Below are 8,130 nucleotides of genomic sequence, written 5' to 3'. Positions count from 1 at the left end.
TCCATCTGACTTGCCTGAGCCATGATAAGCTGAAGTGTCCCACTGGCCTCACCTTATCAACATCACGAGGTGCAGGCTGCAGACAGACTGAACAAGGCAGGTAATCTGGAAACTGTGTGAGGAAGAAGAGAAATACATCCCAAAGCAATAGGACACAGATAAACTAGTGCATGTATTGCTCACAAAAGGTACAAAGCAATCCTGAAGACTCTTTGGTGCCACACTAGTGGCAGGGTTTTACAAAAGGGCAAAGTGAATTATGGAGTAAAATTTGGAACTAAGTTGGATTTTTTTTTAGTCTGCTGAGTTCTGGATTTGAAAGGTTTTGTGTATATTTGACCTATTTCTAGTGGATGGAGCCTTTAATACTATTAAAGCACACAAAAGCTATTGCAAACAGCATTGATTCTTTGCTTGAAACTCATCAAAACAAGAAAAGTCTGAGGTTGAAATGCTTTGCTTAACTTTCTCTCTTATGCCTCTCCCTGGATGCTGATGCAGAAGGTGAGAACAAAAGCTGTTCTGTGGCACCAAGCAGTTTCATAACAGGAATTTCTGAAGACCTTCAATGTCACCCACTGTAAGGCAGTAATCCTTTGATGTTCTGGCTAAGACATGGGCCTTAATATACTTGTCCTTATCTTGGCTTGTATGAACAAGCCTCTCTCTTCAAAAAATACTTTAATAGCCAAAAAACAAAATAAAAGAAGAGAGGAAGAAGTAGAGTCCAGGCACTCCAAGCACCAGCTCTAAAAACGTGAGAGGCAGAGCTTAGAGCAGAAGCTGCAACATCTGACTGCTCATCCAAGATAGTCAACACAGCTCCCAGCAGTGGTACTCACTGTTCACACAGGTTTGGAGCCTGAGCAAAGCACCTCAGTGTCAGGAGCACAGCTAAGGCCACCAAGACCACCAGCCAGCATCCATCCTCTCCTGGGCAGGGCCAGAAACTCCAGACAACTGGGAGGGCTACAGAGCAGCTCATGGAGACTGAGTGCTAACACCCTGCCAGAGACTTCCAGCAGTCTGGAGATGACTAGACTGTGTCTGAGTGGTTAATATCACAACAGCAGGTCCCAACCCATTTAGCAGAATCATTCAAAGGTTTGCTGCTCTGTCAGAGCATGTGGTTTTCAAACCTGGACCTTCTCAGGGATGCCAAGGCAGACACGTCACTGACAGTGCTGGAAGCACATCCTGTCAGAATCTGACTTTGGCAACGAGCTGCTAGTTGTTGACAACATCTGGTAAAGAGCCTTTCATCTGCTTGTTTGATCCACAACATTTTTTTGAAGAGAAGGGATTTGGCATTTCCTCTGTGAGTGCTGTGGCAATAGTATAAAGTATTCCAGCCCCTTGGGAATGGGGAAGAGAAGGATCTAAGGAGCTGTTGCTAGCGTAAAGCCATTGCATGTTTCCTTGTCCTTTCAAGGAAAGCACTTTTCACGTGCTGTTAGGAACTCCCTGCACTTTACCACTTTGGATGGTAAGAAAAATAAAGGTACATTGCCTGTCACTCCAAACTGGACCTTTGCATAACATGATTTCACTCTCAATCCCTGTTTCAGTCCATCCCCGAGTCTCAGCAGCCTAGTAATAACAGACAAGGAGAGGGCCAGAGGCTCCTCTGAGATACTTACTGTAAACAAAAAGGGATAAGCATTTTTCCCTAGCTTCTTTAGCAAAGATTCCTGCAGGTGGGAGAGAGACTCTGGCTTGTCAGCAGGCGGGTACACCTGGAGCCTGGAGAAGAAGAGGTCCCTTCGGAAGGTGAGGCCCATGACGTCGATGTCCTCCTGGCCGTAGCGGAAGGCACAGGTCAGGGACACGTACACTGCAACCAAGCACAGCCTGGGTGAAACATGCAGCTAGGGGGGTGAAAATCTACCTGTACTACAGTCAAGGAAACCCATTTCAACGTGGTTGTATAACCAGGTGTTCACACCATAGGTAAGAACTTGTGTAAGAAGCCAAATCGCTGGGAAGAGAGTTACACTTGTACTCTTCAAACAAAAAAGGTTCTAGCTCAGCATCTCACTTCATAAGAGGACTAAATCTCTGAAATATATGTTGCATAAAACCTCAGACCTTTTTTCCCCTTGATCATTGCAGGGTCCACCAACACCACACCATCTGAAAGGAAGGAAAAGATAAGATGAAGAGAGGGTGAGTGGGGTTGGGAGGGCAGGAAGGGCAGCACGTGTCCTCCTGCACTTACCTACAGGTTCCACGTCCCCCACGCTGTCAACAAAGTCCCTCTTCCCCAGGTAGATGGTCAGCTGCAGGGAGAAGATGATCATGGTTGTGTATTGGGGGACAGAGAGCTGTAAGACTTGTAGCAATCAGAACAATTCCATTTTAAACAGTTGGGTTTTTTTTTTCCCCCAGCAAATATGCAATCCCCACCAGCCTCAGCAGGAGTATTCACATGCTTCAGGACAACAGAACTGAAGACCTGAAGCAGATGGATGCTTGGAAGTACAACAAATATCTGTGCATAGGACAAAGAACTATAGATTTAAGTATTTTTCATGCCATTGAGTTGAAAAAGCAATAAATCAGCTTTGTTTTAAACATTTATCAGCAGAAGGAGAACCCAGGAGGAGAGGCAAGTTGATTTCCTTTTGTATTACAGACAAGAGTCTTGCCTTGTAAACTCTGTTTACATCATCTCCTCAGACTTAATGCTAAATACAGTTCATAGACCTCCAGAAAATGACTAAGGGGACAGGAAAGAGCTTTCTAGTAAGTCTCCAGTCTGACAACAAGCAAAACTGATACCTATATGTAAACCCTTTATTATGGTACTTACAGCTTTGTCACGGGTGCTCTTCTTGAAGATGACTTGTTTTTGAGGAGAACTAGGACTCTTCCCACTCATCCCTGTCTTCTGAGACTCAGGGCAGCTCAGGGTCAAAGATGGGTATGAGATTCTGGGTAAATTAAACTCTTCTGCCTCACAATGTCCTGGGAAAGGTATCAGAAAAAATAAATGGGTGAGAGAAAAGCAGAATTACACTTGGTGGGTGAAGCATTCCAGGGAACTGATCGTCCCCCTGTACTGCTAAGGGCAGTAGAAAGACATTGAGGTTCTGGGGCATGTCCAAAGAAGGGCAACAAAGCTGGTGAAGGGTCTAGAGAACAAGTCTTACAAGAAGCAGCTGAGGGAACTGGGGCTGTTTAGCCTGGAGAAAAGAAAGCTCAGGGGAGAACTTCTCACTCTCTACAACTACCTGAAGGGAGGTTGTAGTGAGGCAGGGATTGGTCTCTTCTCCCAAGTAACAAGAATAGGACAAGAGGAAATAGCCTCAAATTGCATCAGGAGTGGTTTAGGTTGGATATTAGGAGAAATTTCTTCACATAAAGGGTTTTAAAGCCCTGGAACAGGCTGTGCAGGGAAGTGGTTGAATCACCATCCCTGGACACGTTTAAAAGCTGTGCAGATGTGGTGGACTGTGCAGTGTTAGGTTAATGGTAGGACTTGAGGATCCCAAAGGTCTTTTCCAACCTAAACAATTCTGTGGTTGTACTCCCAAGTACAGTTTACCAAACACTACTTCTTTAGATACTCAGGCACAGCACAAGGTGTATTTCTTTTCATTTTAGCAGTTCCTCACTAAAAAAAACCAAAACAAAACATCCAATTAAAAACATCTCTTCAGAAACATTAGAAGAGACCAAGAACTTTAGTTAATTTATATTTCAAAAGTAGCAGACTAATAGAAAAATGTGGAGAGGCCTTTGCAGAGAGTAATTTCATGAAGAAATCTGTAAGAGTACAGATAAAAGTAACCTGAGCAACACACAGTACTTTGATTTTCAAAACATACCTCAAGATTTGTCATCAGAGGCTCTAAATTGTCAGGAGGCAAGAAGGATTTTAGTCATTACCCATGGGATAAAACACAGGGGAGAAAGAATATCAATACCTATGGGCTTGGGCTAGTTTCTGGGGTTGGATTGTTTTGGGGGTTTGGTTTTGTTACACTGGAGTACACAACAGTGCAGTGTCATCTGTCCTGGGACATTTGTTATTGAGCATATCCTTGAGTGAAATGAAATGAAAGAAGCCCAGTTAAGGAGTGAATACCTAACCATTGACACCACCTCAGACCCCTGACAGACCCACATCTTGGGTACAGGATGCTCAGTCTGAGACCTAGCAAGGTGGCACCTATGGGTATGGAATCAGATTAAACCCAGAGTGAAAACTCACCTGTCCTACTCTATTTCCCTAAATTAGAAGCAAATACAACCCATTATTCATAGGGTATCACAGAACTCAAACCAGAATGGATCTTGAGAATATAACAGTCCAGCTACCTGCCCAAGAAGAGGAACAAGTACAGCCAGGGATAGGGAATGGCTTGTACCCAAAATAAAAACAGAATAAGATTTTTTTTTTTTGGGGGGGGTTGGAAAGGAAAAAAAGGATCAGAAGGACACAAGGGACATCCAGGGAGTGATGTCCAGAAAACCTGAGAGGTACAAAGTGGAGAGAGGTTAGTTTTTCACTTTGTCATAAGGTATAAAACAGCAGCATCCAGTTAGGTGACCAACCAGCAAGTTCAAAATGAAGTGAAGCACCTCCCCACATCACATGAGACTCCAGACTACAGAGTGTTGCAGTAGGAGGCTCTGGATATCACCAAGAGGAACTGATTCACAGGATTGGACACCTTCACAGGGAAAAGGCTCCTGGTACATGTTGGACAGGATCAGCCAGGGGCAACCTTAACCCTGTAAGGTTCTGAAGCTGAGGAGCAGCATCAGGAAAGGATGATGCTACACGTGCCCTATTCTTCTCCCTGGTGGACCTGTGTGAATGAGTACAATGTTAGATGGTTGGTCTGACTGTATGAACATCCTTGCAGGGTGCTTCCATTCTATTTTTCTGCTTGCTTTCCCATTTTAAAAACATTTCAAGAACAGAATCAGTTTCTAGGGCCTATTTGCACACAACAACATGTAGAAAAAGGAAATACTTCCCTTCTAAGAAAGCTGGAAAAAATGTAAGGTAGAGATTAGAGACAGACTCTACACCTTTTTCTATTTTCAGGAAGCATAGGTGGGTTTTCCAAGTCCAGAATAGTCTTTGTGGCTGAACAGACATCCTACTCAAGCTGTAGGCACAGAAATAAATGAGCAAATAACATTAAATACCTTTCTGTGTTCCGAATGCCACAGGAGCTGCCAGGAGACAGACTTGAACTCCTAAGCTACTGAAGAAAGATGAATTTTCCACGCAGCTGTCTCCTGTGCTTCTTCACATCTGCTGGAGGGAATCACTAACCCCTTAGCAAAGCAGCAAGACAATTTGTAGGGGATTTGAAAGCTCGGCCCGAGTTGCGTCCATCCAGGATTTCAAGAATTAATCCCCCTCCAAGAGCAAATATTGTACCTGGGCTAAGATTCAACTGGAAAGTGGTTAAGTCAGCAACATAAAGCATTAGCTAAGGAAGCTCAGATCCTCAATGAAAAGGTCTACAATGTCATACCAAGATGCTTTGGGAGGGCTACAGACTTACCTAGAACAGGAGGGCTGCTGAAAGCAGCTTTATTCTAAAGCTTTCTTCACCTTCTTTGAGGCTGCAGCCTGGCAACAAGCTGAACAGACAAGAGCCATCCATGAAAAAGGGAGTTTATAAACCCCCAAAGCCAGTCTCTATAAATAGATGCCATTATGAAGAACCACCAAACACTGAGAACAATGTATTCTTCTCATAATCACTAAGCAGTTTATTATTGCTCCAACAAGCCATTGGCACTCTGATGCAAAACAATATGTTGCTAGCTGGTACATCTGCCCCCCTTAATTTACTTATGGTGTGAGGCACAACATCTGAGATGTAAGACACAGGAATAAGAGGTTTCAATCAGTTCTGTTCATGAATGTCCCAAGAATAGCTTCCCCCCCACCCTGGCCCCAGGAGTTTGGTCTTGCAATTAGGCACAACAATGTGTAATTTTTGGCTTGCAAACTGCATAAACAGCTGTAGCTTTCTTCTGGCCTGCATCTGCTAGTTTGATTAGCAAGATCACATGATATCCTCTCCACTTGCCAGCCCCAACAGCACCCTCCATCACAGGCAGACTTGCAGGCACAAATCAAGCTTGCTTTTTGCAAACAGCCACCAACATTTGCCTGGGTACACAAATGATGCCAAAAAATGAGCACAGAACCCGTGTTCATCAGCTCCTTCAGAGTTATCCAAATTCCAGCAACATTTAACTGGAGGTGGATTATTTGGAGAGCTTAATCACCACCCTGTTTAATCCACTCTAGCAAACATAAACCAGCCAGCTCTAAACCACAGAAATTCACACATGCCTGTGCTGAAGAAAAGCCAGATGCTGGTTGTAGGAAGTAGGGAAGAGACCCCAGAAATTAACCTCCAAAATCCATGTGTTCTATTCAGCCAGATGGTGCAAAAAAAAACAAATAGGAGAAAGTTGGGTTTAAGTTTTTGCTGCTGGCACTGTGAATCCTCCAGGAGAGGAAGGAGCACTCTTGTTACACTTGCTACTCCCCTGGGGACCCAGGACGTGGTAGGAACACACATTACTGCAAGTTTTGAGGGGAGCTTGGGAGCAGCTTCTCCACAACACGTGCTTCCTGATGCACTTCCTTATGTCTGGAGAAAGGCCCGAGCCCACCCCACCCCCTCTTCCCAACCCACTTGAAGGCAGCTCCACCTTTTGCAGAGAAACGGTGCAACAGCCACCTCTGCAGAGCAGGGACCTTCATTTTCTCTCCTTCCCTCTGCAAGTTGAAGCAGAAGATGAGGCCATAGAGCTAAAAAAAAAGCTAAAATGGGTCACTAGAATTTCCTACATAGCTTGGTCCTATGGAATTTTAATCCAAAATGCTTAAGGTCTTAGCTAGCCAGCCATTATCCTTGAGTATTAGGCACCTTCTTTGTAACAGCACCAACAGACAGAACAAAGCCCTTTGTGTAAGCCCTGTGTCCACCTTGTAGAAACACACCAGTATAGCAGCCTGAATTATACATGTCCTAAACCTGTCCTGATCCTCCTCATCAGAGCCTGCAGTTTTTATTGCATTAATCTCCCAATAATCTTTCATCATGCTGACTTGTTATTTAGTGAGCTGCTTCTCTGCACTAACCAAGGTCACCTGGACTCTTGGTAGGTGCCTCTTCAAGAAGGACCTTCTGGCACAGCAACAGGCAAAATTAAAAATACTTTATCTTTAGAAATGCTTCAGAAACACCAATGTGAATCTTCTGATTTTTGCTACAGTCACATCCAAGAGCTGGACAGGCTTCTGCTCTCACAAAAACAGGAGGGTGGTCAGCAATGTATGAAATGTTTATAGTGAGCAGCTGAAGGCTTCACCTCATTACTCTGAAGTATGAACCAGAGCATTATCTTCACAAGTGTTTTCATGTTTTTAAAGAAATGTGCAACTCCTATTATTGGCTTAAAAACTTAAGGTAGCAGTCCAAGTATCACAGCAAAGCCACCTATTTTCAGCAGTGTCTGCAACACAGACAACTGATTTCCTCAATTCAGTCATTTCTCCAAACCACCAACCTTTCAAGGACAGATGCACTCGTTCAATATGGTAAGGCAACATTCCAGAGCCAGGGCAGGAGGTTGTACCTGGAGGATGTCCAGCTTCAGGCTAAGAGCATTATCCTCCTTCCCCACTCTCCACCAAATCCCACAGTGCAGCTGGACACAAATCCACAATTCACCAGGAAAACACAGCACAGAAAAAAACCCACTCCAGGCTCCTTGCTCTGCTCGTGCTGAAGGAGATCTCACACACAGGCACGTGAGTAAATGAATCTTGAGCATTGTGGGGTTTTAAAAGCAGAACACAGGTTTATTTACAATCAAGTTCTTATGGGCAGCTGAATAAATAAAAACTTTGCCCCGTGTACTCTTAATTCCCCTCTGCAGAAAGTGTCTGAACAAATGGCTAGGTTAGAGAGATGCCTGTCACAGCAGCTGCCCCCTAATCCAGCCCCTCCAAAGAAACACGCCTCCAAAGGAAAACTTTATGGGGAAAGAAGAAAATAAAGTGCAAATAAAAAGGCAATAAAACGCTGGTGGCTTGTCCTGGGGCCCAGACAACGTGGACAGGTCTGGCTGGAGTTGTGC

The sequence above is a fragment of the Merops nubicus genome, unplaced genomic scaffold (assembly GCF_000691845.1).
Source record: "Merops nubicus isolate BGI_N331 unplaced genomic scaffold, ASM69184v1 scaffold3384, whole genome shotgun sequence".
NCBI classification, from domain to species: Eukaryota; Metazoa; Chordata; class Aves; order Coraciiformes; family Meropidae; genus Merops; species Merops nubicus.
This window is presented reverse-complemented; position numbering follows the sequence as displayed.